At 49.1% G+C, this 27570-nt stretch overlaps 1 protein-coding gene across 2 annotated transcripts in view; it reads right to left on the bottom strand.

The window, feature by feature from the left end:
- The window catches only part of fam163b (family with sequence similarity 163 member B), a 38413-nt gene that overhangs the window by 10547 nt on the left and 296 nt on the right, over positions 1-27570 (bottom strand). Inside the window, exon 2 of one of the 2 annotated variants that reach the window (XM_031890530.1) lies at positions 3350-3464. The exons of the other annotated variant lie outside the window; for it this stretch is intronic. The gene's annotated coding sequence lies outside the window, so the exon portion shown is untranslated. The remainder of the gene's footprint in view (positions 1-3349; positions 3465-27570) is intronic. 2 annotated transcript variants of the gene reach the window in all.

The following is a 27570-nucleotide window of genomic DNA, read 5'->3' on the forward strand; positions in this document are numbered from 1 at the left end:
ATGAGCGGATCTTCACATGTATGGCCACCATAACCCACCAGGACTTGGTGATTACTGTAACAGCCCCTCGGACCTGGTGTAACCCAATGAAGGGCACAAAGAAACCAGGGTCCCTCAGAGCCACCTTTTATCACCTATGGTGCCCACTTGAGCATTGGGTATCAGGAAGACACAACCTGCTTGAGTTGGCAAATAACAAGAAACAAGGAAAGACCAATGAACCCCTTGGTGGCTTGAGTTGGTACTTGCCATGCTTTATACAAAGTATCTTGGAAATGAATTGCTGTAGGTTGAGATACTATGATTAATTACACGTCTGTGCCCTTGATTTGTCCTGGTCTGTTCCTGGCCTGCAACGCAGCTAATCAAATTTATTGTTTTTTTTTTTTTTTGTGAGTAATTAGTCTGTTCTGTTCGTCCACATAAAGTGCCTGCCATCAGCCTCCACTTCCTTCTGTTCCTCAACACCAAGATTCTCCCAGTTCCTCCATACACTGCTTGCATACTGAGCTATTATGTGCCCTGGGCAATAGGAGAAGTTGAAGGGTTGGGGTGACAAAAAAGTCCAATATAAGAAACCGGCTTATTCTTAGGACAAAGGTATGGGTCCTTCCATTTCCCCTGGCAGACCAAAGAGAGGGAACATTCAATGGGATCATTATACTGGTGCCCCAGTTGGCTGTATCTAATGTTTCCTGCAGGGAGTCCAAACAAGAGGCTCAGTTATAGGTGGAATATTTTGAGTCTAGGAAAACCTTCAACACTATCTTTTCCCCCCTCCCCTAGTTTCTCTCCTCTTGCTTCCCTAGTTTCTCTCCTCTTCCTCCCCTAGTTTCTCTCCTCTTCATCCCCTAGTTTCTCTCCTCTTGCTTCCTGCATTCTCCACCTCTACAAAACGATTCAGACTAAAACCAGACCCTTTCCACCCTCTAACTCAATTTCCATTAGTTTCTCACTATTTTCCATGCCAATTACATTTCTATCCTTTGTTCTTCTCTCTCTAATCCCCTCTTACCCTTCTTCCCCAAGTTTCTCTCCCTTCCTCTCCTAGTTTTTCTCCCTTCCACCCCTAGTTTCTTTCCTCTTCCACCCCTAGTTTCTTTCCTCTTCCACCCCTAGTTTCTCTCCTCTTCCTCCCCTAGTTTCTCTCCTCTTCCTCCCCTAGTTTCTCTCCTCTTCCTCCCCTAGTTTCTCTCCTCTTCCTCCCCTAGTTTCTCTCCTCTTCCTCCCTTAGTTTCTCTCCTCTTCTTCCCCTAGTTTCTCTTCCTCCCCTAGTTTCTCTCCTCTTCCTCCCTTAGTTTCTCTCCTCTTCTTCCCCTAGTTTCTCTCCTCTTCCACCCCTAGTTTCTCTCCTCTTCCTCCCTTATTTTCTCTCCTCTTCCTCCCCTAGTTTCTCTCCTCTTCCTCCCCTAGTTTCTCTCCTCTTCCTCCCCTAGTTTCTCTCCTCTTCCTCCCCTAGTTTCTCTCCTCTTCCTCCCCTAGTTTCTCTCCTCTTCCTCCCCTAGTTTCTCTCCTCTTCCTCCCCTAGTTTCTCTCCTCTTCCTCCCTTAGTTTCTCTCCTCTTCTTCCCCTAGTTTCTCTTCCTCCCCTAGTTTCTCTCCTCTTCCTCCCTTAGTTTCTCTCCTCTTCTTCCCCTAGTTTCTCTCCTCTTCCTCCCCTAGTTTCTCTCCTCTTCCTCCCTTATTTTCTCTCCTCTTCCTCCCCTAGTTTCTCTCCTCTTCCTCCCTTAGTTTCTCTCCTCTTCCTCCCCTAATTTCTCTCCTCTTCCTCCCTTAGTTTCTCTCCTCTTCCTCCCCTAGTTTCTCTCCTCTTCCTCCCCTAGTTTCTTTCCTCTTGTTTCCTGCATTCTCTACCTCTACAGAACGATTCAGGCTAAAACCAGACAAGAAAAGCCTCCACAGTTAAAGAGGATAGAGGCACATCAAGGGCAATCAACGTTGATCTGGCCAACTGGGTCCCAGGTACCCCAGTCCGACACCGGGGGCAATACTGTGAGGCAACAGAAAACAAACCTAACTGGGGGGCCACCTCCCCATGTGATCAAACCAATCCAGGCACATTGAAGCCATTTAACATTTGACATATGGCAGATGTTTGTTATTCTGGCCAGGCTCTGAATTACAGACTATAAACCCAGGGATAATCGAATTACTCACATAATACCTTTAATTTTTTGCCTCATGGAGACTAAATCGAATCTATAAGCATGAATGGAGCTAACGGCTGTGCTGCTGCCCGTGTACATTGCAGCCTTCGCTATGGAATTAAAGGCCGCCGTATACACTGTAGTAGCTAATGACTGTCAGCAGTCTGGGATTCTGGCAATGCAATTACTAGCGAGGCCTGAGCAGTAATTACATTGGGTACGTATGGCTCTCCAGTCACCTTCACCGGCCTCCTGATCTGTATCGGCCTCCCCATAACCATTAGTCCTCTGGGAATCGGACAGTGTCCTCCATTTTAAAACCACTGAACAGGAACGTTGAGGCAACGATGAACTAAATCAGACAGGGCACTGCCCAGATCCAAGCACAGTAAGATGCCATCTGCCTCAACCCAACTGACCCCCTGACTGAGCCCTGAGCCCAACCCAAGTGACCCCTGTGGGATGGAACCCCGACTGTGAGCCTGATCCCCAACATCACTGCCCAACCTGACTAATGCTCTTGTGGCTGAATGGGAGCAACTCCCAGCAACACTGTTCCACCATCTAGTGGGAACCTTCCCTGACTGAGCCCTGAGCCCTGAGCCCAACCCAACTGACCCCTGTGGGATGGAACCCCGACTGTGAGCCTGATCCCCAACATCACTGCCCAACCGGACTAATGCTCCTGTGGCTGAATGGGAGCAACTCCCAGCAACACTGTTCCACCATCTAGTGGGAACCTTCCCTGACTGAGCCCTGAGCCCAACCCAACTGACCCCTGTGGGATGGAACCCCGACTGTGAGCCTGATCCCCAACATCACTGCCCAACCTGACTAATGCTCTTGTGGCTGAATGGGAGGAACTCCCAGCAACACTGTTTCAACACCCAGCGGTAACGGACACTATTAGAGCAAAAGGGATACCAAAGCTTATGGTCAACCATCTTCTAGGTGCTAGGCATGTGAAAACAAAGAAGCTACGGCACTTGATGGCCACCACTGAAGATCCTACATTCTATGGCAGATAAGTGGTTAAGAAACACAGCATCCATATATATATATCTTGTCCTGTTGTGCCCTCTCTGACTGCTACAATCCATGACATGAAGTGTGAGGAGCAAATGAGATCCAGAACATCACTGGGGGGGGGGGGGGAGCAAAGGAGAACATTAACATGAAGATGAGCAAAGGGAATGTAATTACCAAGGGATGGTGGGATTTTTCGCTCTGCACAGACTTAAGTTATTAGGCGCCCGAGTTGCTGATGAGCCATAATTCCCCTTAAATCCGCCGCTTCAAAGGGCTCCGAGGGGGAAATCTGAAAAGAGCAGACACAGATCAGCTTGTTTACCGGAGACCAGAGGGATGGGATTTGCCGACGCTTCTCTCAGCAGAGCTGGAACATATTTACAAGGTTTTAACGGATTCACTTTTATCGTGAAGGGAGGGGGGGGGGGAAGTGTCCGCGCAGCTCAACGGAACCTTCACGCATCACTTCCTCGGCAACAAACTCCAACCGTGGAGGCGAGAAATATGAAAAACAATGTGCCCCGGGTATTAGATTCCTGGAAATGTATCCGGGACCCAACCACTCCTCAACTACCACCCAACCATGACCAGTTGGTCGTTCCTTAAAGTTCCATTGGGTTCCATTTCTTACCCATTGGGTTGGCACCATTTTATAGTCATAGAACCTTGTCCTATTCTTATAGTTTACATTATTATTACTTCTTCAGGACAGACGGACACATACAACTGTCGATAGTTCATTAAACCCAAACATGATAGACCTTCCATGGACACTGCAGACGGAGTTGGTTTCTTCTGCAATAAACTAGAAGCCTTTTAATTAAGAAACATCGTAGAGCTCTCTGAGCTGATTAAATCCAGAGCTTTTCCCTTGCTGAGAGGTTCTCAGTTCTCAAGCTCTTCTCTTGCACTCGATTGAACAAATCTGGTGACCCTGCAACTAGATGCAAGTGACTCGACGCTCAATGACTTGCCAACAAAGCATCTCGTCTTGTAGGAGTCAAGAGTGCTCTTCAACATTCCCCTCTTATGCTAAGCCTCTCGAGAGTACAAGTGATCACCATTCGCACCTAATATACAAATGGCACCATTTTAGCACTAAGGAAGAGAGGCTGAGGGTCAAAATTATCAGGAACCAAAGGATCAAGCTGAAGTGTAGTTAAACAGGTCTATCTACTTGCCCACAAACAATCAGAAGCCCCATAAAAAGGTGCACGGTAAAGTTGTAGCTAAGGGATCCCCCATCGTTTTTTACTCAGATGAAAATTGTTGAGGAGCCACACAAGCAAGAAAAAAGTTCTTTAGGGGTGCCAAATGAAGGCTGTGATTGGCTATTTGGTAGCCCCAAGAGGACTTCTGGTCTGCAGGAGGCTCTGCTTGGGGTAACACTGTGTCTCTGTGTCTCCAAGCCAGAAATGTAGAAATGGCACCTACTCTGAGGCCACTGGGAGCGACATCACGAGCCACTGGTTGGGGTTCACTGTCGTAAATCATTCTACACAAGACAAAGCAGTGGATGACGGACATCTCAGGCAAGAATTCTACTAAATGTCCACAACATGTTGCACAAGCGATGGCCACCTAGTTTTCAACCATATCAGCATATATGGGACCGAAAATGGCAGCTTTGAGAAAGACTACGAGATCCATGATCCAAAATTCCTGAGGTTCTTCTGGAATAACAGGTCTTTCCATCATATAAAGCCTGATCCCCAACATCAGTGCCCAACCTGACTAATGCTCTTGTGGCTGAATGGGAGCAACTCCCAGCAACACTGTTCCACCATCTAGTGGGAACCTTCCCTGACTGAGCCCTGAGCCCAACCCAACTGACCCCTGTGGGATGGAACCCCGACTGTGAGCCTGATCCCCAACATCACTGCCCAACCTGACTAATGCTCTTGTGGCTGAATGGGAGAAACTCCCAGCAACACTGTTCCACCATCTAGTGGGAACCTTCCCTGACTGAGCCCTGAGCCCAACCCAACTGACCCCTGTGGGATGGAACCCCGACTGTGAGCCTGATCCCCAACATCAGTGCCCAACCTGACTAATGCTCTTGTGGCTGAATGGGAGCAACTCCCAGCAACACTGTTCCACCATCTAGTGGGAACCTTCCCTGACTGAGCCCTGAGCCCAACCCAACTGACCCCTGTGGGATGGAACCCCAACTGTGAGCCTGATCCCCAACATCAGTGCCCAACCTGACTAATGCTCTTGTGGCTGAATGGGAGCAACTCCCAGCAACACTGTTCCACCATCTAGTGGGAACCTTCCCTGACTGAGCCCTGAGCCCAACCCAACTAACCCCTGTGGGATGGAACCCCGACTGTGAGCCTGATCCCCAACATCAGTGCCCAATCTGACTAATGCTCTTGTGGTCAATCTACACAAAACCAAGCACTGGGTGACGGCCACCTCAGGCAATAACTCTACTAAATGTCCTCAACATGGTGCACAAGTGATGGCCATCTAGTTTCCTACCATATCAGCATTTGTGGGACCGGAAATGGCAACTTTGATAAAGACTGTGAGATCCATGATTCAAAATTCCTGATACTTGAGGTTCTTCTGGAATAACAGGTCTTTCCATCATAAAAAGCGCCATGTGTTTGGCATCATAATGGATTAACGTTGGCTTAAATACCATCAAACACAAGGTCACTGTCATAATATTGCAAAAGAAAGAAAGGCTCCTTTAGGAACAAACCTCGATTTGCTTAGACTGGGGTCCAAGACTATGAATAAAACCAATGTATGGGGAGATAGAAGAATTAGACAGCATCCTATCGATCTGGTTAAATAATCCTAGAGACATGTCATGAAGAGGTGTGCATGGATACCTGGGGGAGAAATCCAGCAATCTCTCACTATCACTTCCAATTTCTAATGGGCCCCTTAGCAGCAGGTCAACATATTGATTAAATAGAACCAAGTGACTGGGGGGGGGGGGGGTTGCACATTACTCCTTGTCTCTCGGCACAGATTTCCTCCCATTGTCGCCTGAACGGCTACAGTGTTATTATCAAAGCTAAATATATATATACGGAACTATTCCTGAACCTGCAGCATATATAGAAACATTGGGGTAACAGTCACCCTGCTATAGTTCCAGGGGTACCCAGGGCACAAATAAGCACTCACCCCAAATCCCCCCTAACTGGCCTTCAGGCTGGGCCCCCTTAGCCCATAACAAGGTTACAGATATATAGAAACATTGGGGTAACAGTCACCCCGCTATAGTTCCAGGGGTACCCAGGGCACAAATAAGCACTCACCCCAAATCCCCCCCTAACTGGCCTTCAGGCTGGGCCCCCTTAGCCCATAACAAGGTTACAGATATATAGAAACATTGGGGTAACAGTCACCCCGCTATAGTTCCAGGGGTACCCAGGGCACAAATAAGCACTCACCCCAAATCCCCCCCTAACTGGCCTTCAGGCTGGGCCCCCTTAGCCCATAACAAGGTTACAGATATATAGAAACATTGGGGTAACAGTCACCCCGCTATAGTTCCAGGGGTACCCAGGGCACAAATAAGCACTCACCCCAAATCCCCCCCTAACTGGCCTTCAGGCTGGGCCCCCTTAGCCCATAACAAGGTTACAGATATATAGAAACATTGGGGTAACAGTCACCCAGCTATAGTTCCAGGGGTACCCAGGGCACAAATAAGCACTCACCCCAAATCCCCCCCTAACTGGCCTTCAGGCTGGGCCCCCTTAGCCCATAACAAGGTTACAGATATATAGAAACATTGGGGTAACAGTCACCCCGCTATAGTTCCAGGGGTACCCAGGGCACAAATACCCACTCACCCCAAATCCCCCCCTAACTGGCCTTCAGGCTGGGCCCCCTTAGCCCATAACAAGGTTACAGATATATAGAAACATTGGGGTAACAGTCACCCTGCTATAGTTCCAGGGGTACCCAGGGCACAAATAAGCACTCACCCCAAATCCCCCCTAACTGGCCTTCAGGCTGGGCCCCCTTAGCCCATAACAAGGTTACAGATATATAGAAACATTGGGGTAACAGTCACCCCGCTATAGTTCCAGGGGTACCCAGGGCACAAATAAGCACTCACCCCAAATCCCCCCTAACTGGCCTTCAGGCTGGGCCCCCTTAGCCCATAACAAGGTTACAGATATATAGAAACATTGGGGTAACAGTCACCCCGCTATAGTTCCAGGGGTACCCAGGGCACAAATAAGCACTCACCCCAAATCCCCCCTAACTGGCCTTCAGGCTGGGCCCCCTTAGCCCATAACAAGGTTACAGATATATAGAAACATTGGGGTAACAGTCACCCCGCTATAGTTCCAGGGGTACCCAGGGCACAAATAAGCACTCACCCCAAATCCCCCCCTAACTGGCCTTCAGGCTGGGCCCCCTTAGCCCATAACAAGGTTACAGATATATAGAAACATTGGGGTAACAGTCACCCCGCTATAGTTCCAGGGGTACCCAGGGCACAAATAAGCACTCACCCCAAATCCCCCCCTAACTGGCCTTCAGGCTGGGCCCCCTTAGCCCATAACAAGGTTACAGATATATAGAAACATTGGGGTAACAGTCACCCCGCTATAGTTCCAGGGGTACCCAGGTACAAATAAGCACTCACCCCAAATCCCCCCTAACTGGCCTTCAGGCTGGGCCCCCTTAGCCCATAACAAGGTTACAGATATATAGAAACATTGGGGTAACAGTCACCCCGCTATAGTTCCAGGGGTACCCAGGGCACAAATAGAAGTTCTTGGTACTGACAGGCCCAATGACCCGACACAGATGAGACATTACAGACTGGGAGCGGATCCGTAGGTGCAGGTGTGGATGGGATTATTATGTAGCCCCATGCATATAATATAAGGATTTGCACTGTACATGCTCGGGGGCCCTGAGATCACGCTGGATACAAGGGATTGGTGGAGAAGCTGTCACCTGACCCCGCAGAAGGAGACTTTCCCCGTCAGGCTGAACAGGACGAGATGTAAACAGGTCACCCAGGCGGCGGCTCTAGCGCATCAGGATATCGGAGCCGACAGGTACAAAGGGGACAAACGTGCATTTTCCATCAGCGACACAAAGCGAGGGGGGGGGCGTCACGTGGAATATTTAAAGAAAGTTTCCATTAACCCCCCATTAACTAAAGCGTCTGCCATTGGATCGCCAGTAAATATCACCCCCCTCTGCCATTTGATCGCCAGTAAATATCCCCCCCTCTGCCATTGGATCGCCAGTAAATATCACCCCCCTCTGCCATTGGTTCTCCAGTAAATATCACCCCCCTCTGCCATTGGTTCTCCAGTAAATATCACCCCCCTCTGCCATTGGTTCTCCAGTAAATATCACCCCCCTCTGCCATTGGTTCTCCAGTAAATATCACCCCCCTCTGCCATTGGATCGCCAGTAAATATCACCCCCCTCTGCCATTTGATCGCCAGTAAATATCACCCCCTCTGCCATTTGATCGCCAGTAAATATCACCCCCCTCTGCCATTTGATCTCCAGTAAATATCACCCCCCTCTGCCATTGGATCACCAGTAAATATCACCCCCCTCTGCCATTGGATCACCAGTAAATATCACCCCCCTCTGCCATTGGATCTCCAGTAAATATCACCCCCCTCTGCCATTGGATCTCCAGTAAATATCACCCCCCTCTGCCATTGGATCTCCAGTAAATATCACCCCCCTCTGCCATTGGATCTCCAGTAAATATCACCCCCCTCTGCCATTGGATCTCCAGTAAATATCACCCCCCTCTGCCATTGGATAGCACCCCCAAAAATCCAACATCTCCCAGAAATAAATCTGAAAAACAGAGCATTTTATTTAACTTTGCCTTTACTTTCCACTTAAACTGTTAGCGGCTCCCCCCCCCCCCCATTCTCATTTCCATTCGACCCCCCGAAACCGCGCAACAAACAGTCATTTCATCTCGGCAGCCTCACAACGCGCAGAAAATTAGATTCCTGCCACCGCTCAACTGAAATGTTCCGTCTGGGATTTATTTCCAAGCAGACGGGAAGGGAACATTTATATTAACACTTTCTGGAGGCTCAACGCGCCGTGATTAACCGGCACCGGATCCATCATTCCTTCTATAACCAGAGACGCCCCCCCCATTATATCTTGAGCAGAACCTTTAGTAAGAAGAACATCTCTTTGACTTGAAGGCCAAGTAAGGCCATAAGTGTATCATACACCCCCTCTTGAACCCCAATACTGCCCCATTCGCCTGTTGAGAAGAAGTGGAGATGTGCAGTAGGGTTGGTGGCCACCATTTTGCCCACTTCCAGCTCAGACTGGGGTGTGCGGGGGCTACTGCTCCCCTGAGCATATCTCCTACTTAACTAGGTGCAATTGGGGGGAAAGGAGGTCAACAGGGGATCAGGTCTGGCTTGGAAGGTCCCACAAGGGCCAGGGCCAACCAGGCTTTATCTGGTGTCCCACCAGCCTAGTGAGACCTTGTCCAACTCTCTGGTAGTGACCACCAACCACAGATAAAGTCAGTTCCAGATCAGCCTCAACTGCCTATGGTCCTGGCTGCCAGCTGGGAAATGGCCAGAGGTGGAGGCCACCAACCCAAAGGTAGCAGAATTGGGGAGTGTTGGTGGCTTTCTTGTCCTTCAATAAAGAATGGAACCTTCTCATGAGCGGCCAGTCATGTGGTTAGGGAGGGGGCAGAGGGGAATTGATTTGAAACCATAGGGAAACCTCACAGTCGATCTGTTTTTTTATTGGTTGGCGGGTCATAAGCCCATAAGTGTATCATACACCCCCTCTTGAACTGCACCCCATTACTAACCCATTTGCCTGTTGAGAAGAAGTGGAGATGTGCAATAGGGTTGGTGGCCACCATTTTGCCCACTTCCAGCTCAGACTGGGGTGTGCGGGGGCCACTGCTCCCCTGAGCATATCTCCTACTTAACTAGGTGCAATTGGGGGGAAGGAGGTCAACAGGGGATCAGGTTTGGGTTGGAAGGTCCCACAAGGGCCAGGGCCAACCAGGCTTTTTCTGGTGTCTCACCAGCCCAGTTAGACCTTGTCCAACTCTCTGGTAGTGACCACCAACCACAGATAAAGTTAGTTCCAGATCAGCCTCAACTGCCTATGGTCCTGGCTGCCAGCTGGGAAATGGCCAGTGGTGGAGGCCATCAACCCAAAGTAGCTTTCTTGTCCTTCAATAAAGAATGGAACCTTCCCATGAGCGGCCAGTCATGTGGTTAAGGAGGGGGCAGAGGAGAATTGATTTGAAACCATAGGGAAACCTCACGGTCGATCTGTTTTTTTATTGGTTGGCGGGGTCAGCGACCTCAACAACCAGATCATATTTCCAACCATCTACAACCAAAGGTTCATATAAAGGAGAACTTACAGGCAATCTGCATTCTGTATGGATACCGATGATCCCGACACAGAGGATATTGATGCGCTGGGTAATCACCCCGGTGGCATTAAGAACATAAAACAACCTCAAAAGGATTTCCAGCAGCAGAACGTAAAACAGGCAGAATGGGAAGAGCAATAAAAATCAGAGAACGTACAGTCGGCTTTATGGGGATAATATATGGCCCCTGCGCCGCGTCGTTTCATTACCTTCTCAGATGGAGCTTTAGCGCGGGGAGAGATCAATACCGAGCCGACCCCCATTATTCCTGGGCTGCAGCACAGCCTGTTCCAAAGCAAAAACTGCACCGTAAACAGACAGACCATCCGGCAACGGCGGTGCCGGCATTTTTCCAGCCGTTAATTAGAGACGGAACATACATCTACTGGTGGCTTCTCATCAAGGACCGAAAGGAAGACGGTTTCCACCACAAAAGTTCCCCCGAGATTCTGGAACTCTCTCATCTCCTTGATTGAGTTCAACAGTTGCCCACTGCCTTCGGTATTTTTAGATAATCTATAGAAATGGTACCTGCCATGGAGACCCGCGTTACTGATAGGTGGAAGAAACCCACTTCTGTAATAAAAGAACGTTCATTAACGACGCAACCAATGGAGTTCTGCATCAATAGAAGGAGAAAGAAGTCTACAGCAGTCGTTCTCAACCTCCCTAATGCCGCCACCCTTTAATACAGTTCCTCATGTTGTGGTGACCCCCAACCATAAAATTATTCCTAAGACCGTGGGAAATATGTGTTTTCCGATGGTCTTAGGTGACCCCCCAAAGGGGACCTGACCCACAGGTTGAGAACCGCTGGTCTAGAGTCTAGAAGTGACGCCCTTGACATTGTTCCTGGCTTCAACAGTAGAAGATCTCAATCCATGACTGAGAACCTTCACAGACATTAATGTTTAGGACAGTGGTTCGGGAACCAAAAACGGGGTCTCCTCAGGGTTTATGGTGGATCTCCAAGACCCCTTGTAATACAGTAATACTTCTTCCTCCTTCCTAATTAATTATGAATTGAATCTTGAGTCGCCAAGCTGAGGCCTAGATTAAATATTTGTCCCAGGCAATAATAAGGTTTAGGATATCTGCCCCTGCTATGACTTCTCTACTATGATGGAGCTTCCATATTCCACATTCCAACTGTGCCTATGGGAAAGGAGTGGATCTGTGGTTTAATCGCTAGAGCCGTGATCCCCAACCAGTGGCTCTGAAGCAATTTGTTGCACACCAACCCCTTGGATGGTCTCAAAGTAGGTGCTTTTGGAATTCTTGGCTTGGGGCAAGTCTTGGTTGCACCAAAACCAAGTGTCCTGCCTACTACTAGTCTCCTGTAGGCTGCCAGTCCACATAGAGGCTACCAAATAGCCAATCACAGCCCATAATTGGCACCCCCAGGAACTTTTTTTATTTTGAATGTAGCTTATAGGTAAAAAGGTAAAAAATGGGGCCTTTGCTCTAGACTGAGACAATACAAGCTTTGACTTTGGTGCCTCTACCTGTCAGTCTTCCTGTGCCTTGGGCACCCTCATAGGCTGGGAAATCTTGGCCACAGTTGAGGTTCAGGGCCACCAACTGGCTTTCATACCACTTCCATCTTGGCCATCGCCAACCCTTCACTGGTTGATGATGACATTCTCCAATTTACGGAGGGATCAAAAGGTACATTTTGAAACGTTCCATTGAACCCAAGTAGGCTCAGAAATCCACAAAATGGATGGGCCATACCATTAAGAGGTCGTGTTTACAAGAAGGGTAATGGCTTGGCTACATTGGCCCTTAGAGACCTATATACAAAGCACTTGCACCTTGTATGTAGAGATGTACAAGCTAGGGTTGTGCCAGAAGAAACCCATGTCCCATCCATCTCTCTGACACAGAGAGAGGGGCTTCATGGGAAAACAAAATAGTGTTATGTTCCCTCCTGGTTTGGGAAAGTCCAACCTAAATCCAGTTAAACCCCACATCATTGGCTTTATTGAGAGTCACCCTATTCCCTTAGGCTCCTATGACTTTATCTAGATTGTAAATAGTGTAGAGAACCATTACTACCATTTCCATATTGGGGGGGCAGTTTACTCTGTGTAGAACATCATTATCCCCTCTGGGTCATAGAGTAGCTTCTCAACCATGGATGAGGGTTTGTATTGTGGATGTTGTGTTCCGGGGCAGGGAGCTTACAGAAGGTCAGGACAAACTGGGCCTGGTTCAATGGATACAAATGCTCATATCCAGCCCCCCCCCCCCCGCACATTAGGAGGAACGTGGGTAATTAAAACGATCCTCTGGGACGATGGAGCCCTCGGTGCAAGGATTCTCCTGTTGGACACAGACAGCGCGGTGACCCAGTAAACGAGACAGAGAGGCCCCTGTCTTATCAATTATGCCGACGATATTTTTACAAGCGTAAAATTCCTCGAACCCCAGGGAAATGGCTGCCCTCGGAGTGCGCTAGGGGGTCACCGCTCGCGGAGTATCTAACCAGGGAGATTAAACACATTTACATCTTCGGCTGTCAAGCGAGAGACGAGATTCCCGGCCGGCGCGAGAAGGTTATGGCTCTGGGTACTCGGTGCCACCTCTAGCCCCCCAATATGTAGGTGGTGACACCTCTAGCCCCCCAATATGTAGGTGGTGCCACCTCTAGCCCCCTGATATGTAGGTGGTGCCCCCTCTAGCCCCCTGATATGTAGGTGATGCCACCTCTATCCCCCCAATATGTAGGTGGTGCCCCCTCTAGCCCCCTGATATGTAGGTGATGCCACCTCTATCCCCCCAATATGTAGGTGGTGCCACCTCTAGCCCCCTGATATGTAGGTGGTGCCCCCTCTAGCCCCCTGATATGTAGGTGGTGCCACCTCTAGCCCCCCAATATGTAGGTGGTGCCCCCTCTAGCCCCCTGATATGTAGGTGATGCCACCTCTAGCCCCCCAATATGTAGGTGGTGCCCCCTCTAGCCCCCTGATATGTAGGTGGTGCCCCCTCTAGCCCCCTGATATGTAGGTGATGCCACCTCTAGCCCCCCGATATGTAGGTGGTGCCACCTCTAGCCCCCCAATATGTAGGTGGTGCCCCCTCTAGCCCCCTGATATGTAGGTGATGCCACCTCTAGCCCCCCGATATGTAGGTGGTGCCACCTCTAGCCCCCCAATATGTAGGTGGTGCCACCTCTAGCCCCCCGATATGTAGGTGGTGCCCCCTCTAGCCCCCTGATATGTAGGTGCCACCTCTAGCCCCCTGATATGTAGGTGGTGCCCCCTCTAGCCCCCTGATATATAGGTGTTGCCCCCTCTAGCCCCCTGATATATAGGTGGTGCCACCTCTAGCCCCCTGATATATAGGTGGTGCCACCTCTAGCCCCCTGATATATAGGTGGTGCCACCTCTAGCCCCCTGATATATAGGTGGTGCCACCTCTAGCCCCCTGATATATAGGTGGTGCCACCTCTAGCCCCCTGATATATAGGTGGTGCCACCTCTAGCCCCCTGATATATAGGTGGTGACACCTCTAGCCCCCTGATATGTAGGTGGTGCCATCTCTAGCCCCCAATATATAGGTGTTGCCCCCTCTAGCCCCCTGATATATAGGTGTTGCCCCCTCTAGCCCCCTGATATGTAGGAGGTACCGTATAGGGCAGATCTCTGTTCTGCTGCTCCTGCATTCCTATGGACTTATAATTGTGATTCTAGTGGGGGGGGGGGGGGGTTAGTGGTGGGTGGAGAACAAACGAGCCCTGGGAAGGCAATGATGGATTGCACCAATCTGCCACCGTTGTCGTCTATCACTCTGCCGACCTGCAATTATCCCTTACATGGCGGAACCAATAGAAATTGCAGCCTAACCGGCAGAATCTCAGCCATAAAGCAGGGCAGGACTGCTGCTTACAATGGGGGGATCAGATAGGATCTGTGCCACTGTGACAGAATGCTCTGTTATACAGATAGCTAGAATCTCAGCCATAAAGCAGGGCAGGACTGCTGCTTACAATGGGGGGGGATCAGATAGGATCTGTGCCACTGTGACAGAATGCTCTGTTATACAGATAGCTAGAATCTCAGCCATAAAGCAGGGCAGGACTGCTGCTTACAATGGGGGGGGATCAGATAGGATCTGTGCCACTGTGACAGAATGCTCTGTTATACAGATAGCTAGAATCTCAGCCATAAAGCAGGGCAGGACTGCTGCTTACAATGGGGGGGATCAGATAGGATCTGTGCCACTGTGACAGAATGCTCTGTTATACAGATAGCTAGAATCTCAGCCATAAAGCAGGGCAGGACTGCTGCTTACAATGGGGGGGGATCAGATAGGATCTGTGCCACTGTGACAGAATGCTCTGTTATACAGATAGCTAGAATCTCAGCCATAAAGCAGGGCAGGACTGCTGCTTACAATGGGGGGATCAGATAGGATCTGTGCCACTGTGACAGAATGCTCTGTTATACAGATAGCTAGAATCTCAGCCATAAAGCAGGGCAGGACTGCTGCTTACAATGGGGGGATGATATTATGATGATTAGAAGCTAATTGCAGGCAGAAATAGAGCCGGTACCAGCCCAGATGGCACAGAGAATACAGTTTGTACCCGCACAAGCAAAATGCCATCTCGCTTCCCATGATTCCCTCTGTTCTGACCAAGCGCCGACGTTATTGCCAAAGTCAGGAATAATTGCCAGCACGGCAGTAAATCACTGTCACTAATTCCGCTCGTTATTAGGGAATGTAATTATTTCCCTGCTCTGCGGAATCAAAGGGGACAGGAGATTTAAGGCTAATTACTCCCCGGCAGGGGCAATCGCTCCGGGCAACAAATGCCCCCAGGCCCCTGGCACTGAGTCCGTTTCCCAGAACCCATTGCTTCTCTGTACGGTAACAAGCTCGTTAGAACCCGGACTGATACTGATTTAAAGGGGAAATTCACCTCTACTATGTTATAGAATGGCCAATACTAAGCAACTTTTCAATTGGTCTTCATTGTTTACTTTTTATAGTTTTTGAATTATTTGCCTTTTTCTTCTGCCTCTTTGCAGCTTTCAAATGGGGGTCACTGACCCCGGCAGCCAAACCCTATTGCTCTGTGAGGCTCCAGTTTTATTGTTATTGTTACTTTTAATTCCTTATCTTTCTATTCAGCCCCTCCCCTATTCATATACCCGCCTCTCATTCAAACCCCTGCCTGGTTGCTAAGGTAATTTGAGCCCTAGCAACAGGATAACTGACCCGGGCAGCCAAACCCTATTGCTCTGTGAGGCTCCAGTTTTATTGTTATTGTTACTTTTTATTCCTTATCTTTCTATTCAGTCCCTCCCCTATTCATATACCAGTCTCTTAATCAAACCACTCCCTGGTTGCTAAGGTAATTTGGATCCTAGCAACCAAACCGCTTTTGAAACTTCAAACTGAAGGAAGAATAATGGTCCGGGGCTGTTTCCATGGTTTGAGCCCCTGGTTATGGCGAAACCTTAAGGAACAGTTTGGGGGTCCCTTTCCTGTTTCAGCCCAATAATGTCCCCCCATGTAAAGAACCGGGTCCTACAGAATGGGTTTGCTGAGATGGGAAGAACCTGACTGAGCCCTGAGCCCAACCCAACTGCCCCCTGTGGGATGGAACCCCGACTGTGAGCCTGATCCCCAACATCACTGCCCAACCTGACTAATGCTCTTGTGGCTGAATGGGAGCAACTCCCAGCAACACTGTTCCACCATCTAGTGGGAACCTTCCCTGACTGAGCCCTGAGCCCAACCCAACTGGCCCCCTGTGGGATGGAACCCCGACTGTGAGCCTGATCCCCAACATCACTGCCCAACCTGACTAATGCTCTTGTGGCTGAATGGGAGCAACTCCCAGCAACACTGTTCCACCATCTAGTGGGAACCTTCCCTGACTGAGCCCTGAGCCCAACCCAACTGCCCCCTGTGGGATGGAACCCCGACTGTGAGCCTGATCCCCAACATCAGTGTCCAACCTGACTAATGCTCTTGTGGCTGAATGGGAGCAACTCCCAGCAACACTGTTCCACCATCTAGTGGGAACCTTCCCTGACTGAGCCCTGAGCCCAACCCAACTGACCCCTGTGGGATGGAACCCCGACTGTGAGCCTGATCCCCAACATCACTGCCCAACCTGACTAATGCTCTTGTGGCTGAATGGGAGCAACTCCCAGCAACACTGTTCCACCATCTAGTGGGAACCTTCCCTGACTGAGCCCTGAGCCCAACCCAACTGCCCCCCTGTGGGATGGAACCCCGACTGTGAGCCTGATCCCCAACATCACTGCCCAACCTGACTAATGCTCTTGTGGCTGAATGGGAGCAACTCCCAGCAACACTGTTCCACCATCTAGTGGGAACCTTCCCTGACTGAGCCCTGAGCCCAACCCAACTGCCCCCCTGTGGGATGGAACCCCGACTGTGAGCCTGATCCCCAACATCACTGCCCAACCTGACTAATGCTCTTGTGGCTGAATGGGAGCAACTCCCAGCAACACTGTTCCACCATCTAGTGGGAACCTTCCCTGACTGAGCCCTGAGCCCAACCCAACTGCCCCCTGTGGGATGGAACCCCGACTGTGAGCCTGATCCCCAACATCACTGCCCAACCTGACTAATGCTCTTGTGGCTGAATGGGAGCAACTCCCAGCAACACTGTTCCACCATCTAGTGGGAACCTTCCCTGACTGAGCCCTGAGCCCAACCCAACTGGCCCCTGTGGGATGGAACCCCGACTGTGAGCCTGATCCCCAACATCACTGCCCAACCTGACTAATGCTCTTGTGGCTGAATGGGAGCAACTCCCAGCAACACTGTTCCACCATCTAGTGGGAACCTTCCCTGACTGAGCCCTGAGCCCAACCCAACTGACCCCTGTGGGATGGAACCCCACAGAATGAATGGGAGCCGTATATGGCAGTTGGCCCAGGGACTGGCAGAAGGGGGTGGGGGGAGTGGGCAGCCAAGGGGAGGCATTATGAATGGAAACTGGAAGGTCAACTCCCATTGAGGGCATCATGAACTCATCAATGGAACCCTAACCCCCCTCCATCCCCCTTCAAAATAAGTCTTTGAGGAAGCAGAACCGACCCATTTCCCGGTGCAGAACTGGGCCGAGCTCTGTATCTCTATCTCGTAAATACGCAGATATACTATAAGGATTTCCCCTTAGTACTCACATAGTGCCCCCCCGGGGGGCGAGTTCTACAAGAAAATGATCTCATTATTTGAGAAACAGGGAACGATTACATGCAAAACGGAAGTGAAGAGCTGTGGTTCCGGCCTAGATACACAAGGGCATGGGATGATGGGTCAGAACCAGAAGGAAGGAATGTTCTGGGCACACAGTTAGCTGTACCCCATACTGTACTGTCTAAGGGAAACACTATGGCACCCCCTACCCATATGTATAAATACAAATATACAGAGAAGGAATGTTCTGGGCACACAATAAGCTGTACCCCCATACTGTACTGTCTAAGGGAAACACTATGGCACCTCCCTCCCATATGTATAAATACAAATATACAGAGAAGGAATGTTCTGGGCACACAATAAGCTGTACCCCCATACTGTACTGTCTAAGGGAAACACTATGGCACCTCCCTCCCATATGTATAAATACAAATATACAGAGAGGGAATGTTCTGGGCACACAATAAGCTGTACCCCCATACTGTACTGTCTAAGGGAAACACTATGGCACCCCCTACCCATATGTATAAATACAAATATACAGAGAGGGAATGTTCTGGGCACACAATAAGCTGTACCCCCATACTGTACTGTCTAAGGGAAACACTATGGCACCCCCTACCCATATGTATAAATACAAATATACAGAGAGGGAATGTTCTGGGCACACAATAAGCTGTACCCCCATACTGTACTGTCTAAGGGAAACACTATGGCACCCCCTACCCATATGTATAAATACAAATATACAGAGAGGGAATGTTCTGGGCACACAATAAGCTGTACCCCCATACTGTACTGTCTAAGGGAAACACTATGGCACCTCCCTCCCATATGTATAAATACAAATATACAGAGAAGGAATGTTCTGGGCACACAATAAGCTGTACCCCCATACTGTACTGTCTAAGGGAAACACTATGGCACCCCCTACCCATATGTATAAATACAAATATACAGAGAGGGAATGTTCTGGGCACACAATAAGCTGTACCCCCATACTGTACTGTCTAAGGGAAACACTATGGCACCCCCTACCCATATGTATAAATACAAATATACAGAGAGGGAATGTTCTGGGCACACAATAAGCTCCACCCCCATACTGTACTGTCTAAGGGAAACACTATGGCACCCCCTACCCATATGTATAAATACAAATATACAGAGAAGGAATGTTCTGGGCACACAATAAGCTCCACCCCCATACTGAGAGCAAGCAGGTGGTGTGTGCTGCTGCAACTCCCAGGCCCTTTTTTGGGTCTGGGGGGGTATTTGGGAAAGGTTTTTGCTCAGTACTTTTCCCTTTCCCTGGAATTTAATAATGAGGGGAAAGATGAGTGACCCATCAGGTAGGAGAGTGGAGACCCGCTTGGGTTCTAGCAGGAGGGCTGCAGGAGCGGCGGCCATAACAGACAGCGCTGCTGCACAGAAAGCTATGCTGATTGGAAGAAAGAAGCGACCGGCACGTAAGGCCTCACTTAGAAAAGTTCAAACTAGCTCACCTGGCTGTGTGGGGGAGTCTGCCCGGGGAATCCAGGCCGGCGTGCCTGCGGGAAGCTGCGGGACGGAGGCCCGGGAGGAACAGGAAGCAGGCGCCATGACCTCTGGGACCGGTGAGCAGGAGAGAGGCAGCATGGAGGTGCCGGGAGCAGCGGGGGAGAGCCCTGTCGCTATGGAAGTTGCTGAAAGTGCACTGAGTGAGGAGCCCAACATGGCCGCCGGCCCACAGGTACCTGCCACTAACTCACTGGGCTGTCAGGGCCGAGCATTGCAGCCGGGACTGTGTGCGGCTCAGCCTGAGGGGGAAGGGGGAGAGAGGCCGCAGCCTGAGGTAATTACTGACTTTATGCACAAAATGTCTGTGTTGGAGAGAAAGGAGGGAGATTTAAAGCTACGGATTGAGCTTTTGGCTGCTGATCTGGGACTGTGTAACGGGGGAAGGAGATCTGAGATAATAAGGGAATTGGCTTTTATTAATAAAGAACTAGAGGAGACCGAGCAGGAGATGGGCAGCACCATGGGGGCAATCGGGCCCGGGCAAGAACTGTGTGGGAATAGAGAGAGCTTCCAGCAAATGGAGCAGCCACATAAGCCCAAACCAGCAATGACTTTTCCTTTTTCCCAGGATGCTCAGCAGGCTGTAGTTTCACAGACTGTCACAGAGACTGCCCCATGTGACCTGCACCAACATACAGAGACTCTCTCTCTGAGTGGGAATGGGGTGAATGGCAGTGAGTTTGGGGTGAATGGCAGTGAGTTTGGGGTGAATAGTAGTGAGAATGGGGTGAATGGCAGTGAGTTTGGGGTGAATGGTAGTGAGAATGGGGTGAATAGTAGTGAGAATGGGGTGAATGGCAGTGAGTTTGGGGTGAATGGCAGTGGGAATGGGGTGAATGGCAGTGAGTTTGGGGTGAGTGGCAGTGGGAATGGGGTGAATGGCAATGAGTTTGGGGTGAATAGTAGTGAGAATGGGGTGAATGGCAGTGAGTTTGGGGTGAATAGTAGTGAGAATGGGGTGAATGGTAGTGGGAATGGGGTCAGTGGTAGTGGGAATGGGGTGAGTGGCAGTGGGAATGGGGTGAATGGCAGTGAGTTTGGGGTGAATGGCAGTGGGAATGGGGTGAATGGTAGTGGGAATGGGGTCAGTGGTAGTGGGAATGGGGTGAGTGGCAGTGGGAATGGGGTGAATGGCAGTGAGTTTGGGGTGAATAGTAGTGAGAATGGGGTGAATGGCAGTGAGTTTGGGGTGAATGGCAGTGGGAATGGGGTGAGTGGTAGTGGGAATGGGGTAAATGGCAGTGGGAATGGGGTGAGTGGCAGTGGGAATGGGGTAAATGAGACTGTTGGTTCAAGAGGGGGAAGTAAAGGAGATGGATTTCCCGGGAGGGGGGAGAGGGGGGTACATGGGGGGGCTGGTGGAACAGGGGGCAATGTATCTTACAGTGATGCTGTTACTAATAGTGATACCAGGGATGGGGCAGCAGACAGGATTGTGCGGGGGGCAGAGAGGGCTTTGTTGCCCCAGACTGAGGTGGCAGAGCCGGGCAAGAGGAGGAACGTAGTGAAGATTAAGTGGGTGCAGGGGAGAGAGGGGTTCCCGGGCAGGAGATACGTAGCCAGGAGGCTGATCAAGGAGACCCTGGGTTTCACCCCAGATGATGTTTATGCCCTAGTCACTGTCACTGATACGGAGTTTGACTTGAGCTTTAAGTTGCCCCAGGGGCTGGAGGAATTTTGGAAGGGGTATGAGAGAGAGAGGGGCTCGGACGTGTGGAACGGATTTGAGGTTATTCCGGTTTCAAAGCCGGAGGTTAAAAATGTGACAATTATTTTTAAAAGCGAGTCCATAAATGAGGAGGATGTGATGTTTTGGCTAAAGCGGCAGTGCCAGGTACTCTCCCCTTTACAGAGAATCTATGATGAAGAGGGTTTTTGGATAGGGGGGTGGAAGGTCCAGGTGAGACTGCACTCTCATCTCCATGTGCAGAAACATCTCCCCAACTCTCTGTTTCTAGGGAAGGACAGGGGGGTGTGTTTCTATGTGGGCCAGCCCCGGGTCTGCTTTAAATGCGGCTCCAATAGGCATCTGGCCGGCAAATGTACCGTACAGAAATGTGCCTTTTGTGGGGAGGTGGGACACCCAAGCAAGGACTGTGTCACCATTAGGTGCAATCTCTGCCTGAAACTGGGCCACGCACACCGGGATTGCCCCGACGCCTGGCATAACGTCCAGAAACAGTGCCCAAACCTGCTGGCGGAACTGGGGGAGGGTATGGGGGGCGAGGAGGGACCGGAGACTCAGGCAGCAGCGCAAAGGGGGACTGAGGGAGGAACGGATTTGGGGAACGGAGGAAGTACTTCTGGGGAAGGGGTGGAGCTCACTGAGAGGGAGGAGCAAGGGGGCGGAGAAACAGGATTGGCGGGTGGTTGGTGGAAACTCAAAGAAAGTAAATAAGAGAAAGGCTGTGCCCAAAGAGATGGCGGTAGAAACAGAAAACAGATTTGATTTGTTAGGGAAATCCTGGGCTGCAGTTATGGAGGAGGAAGAGGAGGTTTCGGTGAGACTGGGAAAGGAAAGGGAGGAGGAAGAGGAGGTTTCGGTGAGACTGGGAAAGGAAAGGGAGGAGGAAGAGGAGGTTTCGGTGAGACTGGGAAAGGAAAGGGAGGAGGAAGAGGAGGTTTCGGTGAGACTGGGAAAGGAAAGGGAGGAGGAAGAGGAGGTTTCGGTGAGACTGGGAAAGGAAAGGGAGGAGGAAGAGGAGGTTTCGGTGAGACTGGGAAAGGAAAGGGAGGAGGAAGAGGAGGTTTCGGTGAGACTGGGAAAGGAAAGGGAGGAGGAAGAGGAGGTTTCGGTGAGACTGGGAAAGGAAAGGGAGGAGGAAGAGGAGGTTTCGGTGAGACTGGGAAAGGAAAGGGAGGAGGAAGAGGAGGTTTCGGTGAGACTGGGAAAGGAAAGGGAGGAGGAAGAGGAGGTTTCGGTGAGACTGGGAAAGGGAGGAGGAGGAGGAGGTTTCGGTGAGACTGGGAAAGGAAAGGGAGGAGGAGGAGGTTTCGGTGAGACTGGGAAAGGAAAGGGAGGAGGAAGAGGAGGTTTCGGTGAGACTGGGAAAGGAAAGGGAGGAGGAGGAGGTTTCGGTGAGACTGGGAAAGGAAAGGGAGGAGGAAGAGGAGGTTTCGGTGAGACTGGGAAAGGAAAGGGAGGAGGAAGAGGAGGTTTCGGTGAGACTGGGAAAGGAAAGGGAGGAGGAGGAGGAGGTTTCGGTGAGACTGGGAAAGGAAAGGGAGGAGGAAAGGAAGGAAAAAAGGAAAAGTGTTTTCAGTGAAGAGGTTTCAAGAGGGAGGAAAAATAAAAAGAAAGGCCAAAACCAAGAGGATGAGTGGGGGTCTCTGGGGGAGGATGAAATTGTGGAGGGACCGGAGGAAGTAGCAGGAGCCCCAAGTTTCCAGGTCAAAAGAACCGGTGAGGAGCAAGTAAATGGCAAATGTAAAAATCAAAAGACTTGAGATGGATTTTAAGAGAACAAGTGAAATGAGTAACTAAATGTAAATGGAACTCTGTGCTAAATGTAACCGTTTCTTTCTGATTTTAAAGCTTTTTGTGTTTGTTTAATGTTATTGTAATGTGAAGTTATTTTGCCTTTTGTAATGTTTTTATCCAATAAAATCCCTACCCATATGTATAAATACAAATATACAGAGAGGGAATGTTCTGGGCACACAATAAGCTGTACCCCCATACTGTACTGTCTAAGGGAAACACTATGGCACCCCCTACCCATATGTATAAATACAAATATACAGAGAGGGAATGTTCTGGGCACACAATAAGCTGTACCCCCATACTGTACTGTCTAAGGGAAACATTATGGCACCCCCTACCCATATGTATAAATACAAATATACAGAGAAGGAATGTTCTGGGCACACAATAAGCTGTACCCCCATACTGTACTGTCTAAGGGAAACACTATGGCACCTCCTACCCATATGTATAAATACAAATATACAGAGAAGGAATGTTCTGGGCACACAATAAGCTGTACCCCCATACTGTACTGTCTATGGGAAACACTATGGCACCTCCTACCCATATGTATAAATACAGATATACAGAGAAGGAATGTTCTGGGCACACAATAAGCTGTACCCCCATACTGTACTTTCTAAGGGAAACACTATGGCACCCCCTACCCATATGTATAAATACAAATATACAGAGAAGGAATGCTCTGGGCACACAATAAGCTGTACCCCCATACTGTACTGTCTAAGGGAAACACTATGGCACCTCCTACCCATATGTATAAATACAAATATACAGAGAGGGAATGTTCTGGGCACACAATAAGCTGTACCCCATACTGTACTGTCTGAGGGAAACACTATGGCACCTCCCTCCCATATGTATAAATACAAATATACAGAGAAGGAATGTTCTGGGCACACAATAAGCTGTACCCCCATACTGTACTGTCTAAGGGAAACGCTATGGCACCTCCTACCCATATGTATAAATACAAATATACAGAGAAGGAATGTTCTGGGCACACAATAAACTGTACCCCCATACTGTACTGTCTAAGGGAAACACTATGGCACCTCCTACCCATATGTATAAATACAAATATACAGAGAAGGAATGTTCTGGGCACACAATAAGCTGTACCCCCATACTGTACTGTCTAAGGGAAACACTATGGCACCTCCTACCCATATGTATAAATACAAATATACAGAGAGGGAATGCTCTGGCCACACAATAAGCTGTACCCCCATACTGTACTGTCTAAGGGAAACACTATGGCACCATACCCAGACCGTGCCAGTTAATAAGATCCTACGCATGTCATTACCATATTAATTAAAATATCTGCATGTAAATTTATGCAAACAAACAACCCTAAGGCCCTACCCCTCCCTGCCGGCCTTCTGTGTATGTATGGGATACACCTGCCAGTTCCGGTACCGAAGCTTTTCAGCCTGGGCATGCTCTGGGCAGTTCTCGGGCTAAGGAGATGCCCTATGTACCACCATTGATACAGCACATTTCCATTGGTAGTAGTGGGTGCTTTGCACTGCTTCCCAGCCTCGTCAATTGAACCCAACGTGGGGCAGCTGCCGGAAAGGTGCCCGTGCCAAGTGCCGCCCTTCCCATCAGCCTCAGGGAGACATGTTTAACAACCCCCCCCCGCTAATAAAAACATCAAGGTTGAAGGTTATTGGCCGGAGTGGCGAGGGCTGGAATTCTGATGAGGCAAAATTGGATTGATCCAACGAGGGACCTCGATGCCCCCCCCCCCCGGGTCACTGAATAAAATGTAACCTGAGCCCCCCCCCCAGCCGCTCTCTTATTCCTCCCAGCAGAATAATTCATGGGGGAGAACGTAAATAATCCCCGGCTCCAGCCATGCGTTTTATTGCCCCGAGCATTGACCTTTACATATGGGAGTGAATCTCCCTCCTCTTCCTCTAGTTGGGATTTAATGGACTCCCCAGCGGTGGGGATGGGGGGGGGGACAGTCCCAACAAGGCGGCACCGGTGGGTCGGAGCCCAAACACCACGGACGTCATGATGAAGATGGAGCCCAGCAATTTGTCCAGTTGGTCGGGTTGTTTATATCCTGGTTCTGACTGCTGAAACAATGTAGCAGGACTTGCAATCCACAAGCACTAGGGCTAACTTCCCCTTGAAATCTAGAAACCCATGTAAATGAAGGTCGGAATGGGGGGGTATAAGGAATGGGGGGTATAAGGTATGGGGGGTATAAGGAAAGGGGGGTATAAGGAAAGGGGGGTATAAGGAATGGGGGGTATAAGGAATAGGAGGGTATAAGGTATGGGGGGTATAAGGAATGGGGGGTATAAGGAAAGGGGGGTATAAGGAATGGGGGGTATAAGGAATGGGGGGTATAAAGAATGGGGGGTATAAGGAAAGGGGGATATAAGGAATGGGGGGTATAAGGAATAGGAGGGTATAAGGAATAGGAGGGTATAAGGAATGGGGGGTATAAGGAATGGGGGGTTAAGGAAAGGGGGGATAAGGAAAGGGGGGTATAAGGAAAGGGGGGTATAAGGAATGGGGGGTATAAGGAATGGGGGGTATAAGGAATGGGGGGTATAAGGAATGGGGGGGTATAAGGAAAGGGGGGTATAAGGAAAGGGGGGTATAAGGAATGGGGGGTATAAGGAATGGGGGGTATAAGGAATGGGGGGTATAAGGAAAGGGGGGTATAAGGAATAGGAGGGTATAAGGAATGGGGGGTATAAGGAATGGGGGTTAAGGAAAGGGGGTATAAGGAATGGGGGGTATAAGGTATGGGGGGTATAAGGAATGGGGGGTATAAGGAATGGGGGGTATAAGGAATGGGGGGTATAAGGAATGGGGGGTTAAGGAAAGGGGGGTATAAGGAATGGGGGGTTAAGGAAAGGGGGGTATAAGGAATGGGGGGTATAAGGAATGGGGGTATAAGGAATGGGGGGTATAAGGAATGGGGGGTATAAGGAATGGGGTATAAGGAATGGGAAGGGAATGGGGGGTATAAGGAATGGGGGGTATCAGGAATGGGGGGTATCAGGATCACCTTCATTCTACACAATAAGGAGGCAAAGCAAGGGCAGGGGCACCACACGGAGCCCACAACATACACACAATAACGCAGGTTCTGCCGGGGGAGATAATTCAGATTAAAGGGGAAGTGTCCCAGCGCCCAATATAGTAACCGCGCGTTTATACTGCCGGCAGGACTGGCGCTGATACCGAGTCGCAGGGTGTTTGTTTCACTTACACTTCTGACTGTAATGCCCCCCAACATGTCGTCTGGCAATAACTTAAACAGCAGTCAGATCCTTGGGGGGCGCACTTGGTTCTAATGGGGGGGGGGACCGAAACAGCCCCCAAACTGAATCCAACAGCACAGAACAACAAGAAACAACTGCCCCCCCCCCCCAGAGGCACAAGGGGAGAGGATAGATAGATACAAGGATAGATATAGATAGATAGATAGATAGATAGATAGATAGATAGATAGATAGATACAAGGATAGATATAGATAGATAGATAGATAGATAGATAGATAGAAGGATAGATATAGATAGATAGATAGATAGATAGATAGATAGATAGATAGATAGATAGATAGATAGATAGATACAAGGATAGAGATAGATAGATGATAGATAGATAGATAGATAGATAGATAGATAGATAGATACAAGGATAGATAGATAGATAGATCGATAGATAGAAGGATAGATAGAAAGATGATAGATAGATAGATAGATAGATACAAGGATAGATAGATAGATCGATAGATAGATTGATAGAAGGATAGATAGAAAGATGATAGATAGATAGATAGATAGATAGAAGGATAGATAGAAAGATGATAGATAGATAGATAGATAGATAGAAGGATAGATGATAGATAGATTGATAGAAGGATAGATACATACATACATAGATAGATATATAGATAGATAGATACATAGATAGAAGGACAGATAGATAGATAGATAAATAGATAGATAGATAGATAGATAGATAGAAGGATAGATAGAAAGATGATAGATAGATAGATAGATAGATAGATCGATACAAGGATAGATAGATAGATAGATCGATAGATAGATAGATAGAAGGATAGATGATAGATAGATTGATAGAAGGATAGATACATACATACATAGATAGATATATAGATAGATAGATACATAGATAGAAGGACAGATAGATAGATAGATAAATAGATAGATAGATAGAAGGATAGATAGATGATAGATATATAGATAGATAGATACATAGATAGAAGGACAGATAAATAGATAGATAGATAGATAGAAGGATAGATAGATAGATAGATAGATAGATAGATAGAAGGATAGATAGATAGATAGATAGATAGATAGATAGATAGAAGGATAGATAGATAGAAGGATAGATAGATGATAGATAGATAGATAGAAGGATAGATAGATAGATAGATAGATAGAAGGATAGATAGATAGAAGGATAGATAGATAGATGATAGATAGATGATAGATAGATAGAAGGATAGATAGATAGTAGGGGGATATGGCTATGGCAGAAGAAGGGTTGGGGTAGACATATGACTATAGGGGGGTAACTATAAAGGGAAGGTGGGGGCACTTGGTTCTGCTGGGGGGCAATACACTGCCTGTATATCCCTGTGCCCGGGGGGTTCCATAGAGGGGCAGATTATTCAGATACCCCCCCCAGGAGGGCAGAAGCCGGAGAGAGAGATCCCAGTGTCCCCTCCGGGCTCCGGACAGTCAGGCAACAAACTTCA

Source organism: Xenopus tropicalis, chromosome 8, assembly GCF_000004195.4.
Source record: "Xenopus tropicalis strain Nigerian chromosome 8, UCB_Xtro_10.0, whole genome shotgun sequence".
Taxonomy (NCBI): domain Eukaryota; kingdom Metazoa; phylum Chordata; class Amphibia; order Anura; family Pipidae; genus Xenopus; species Xenopus tropicalis.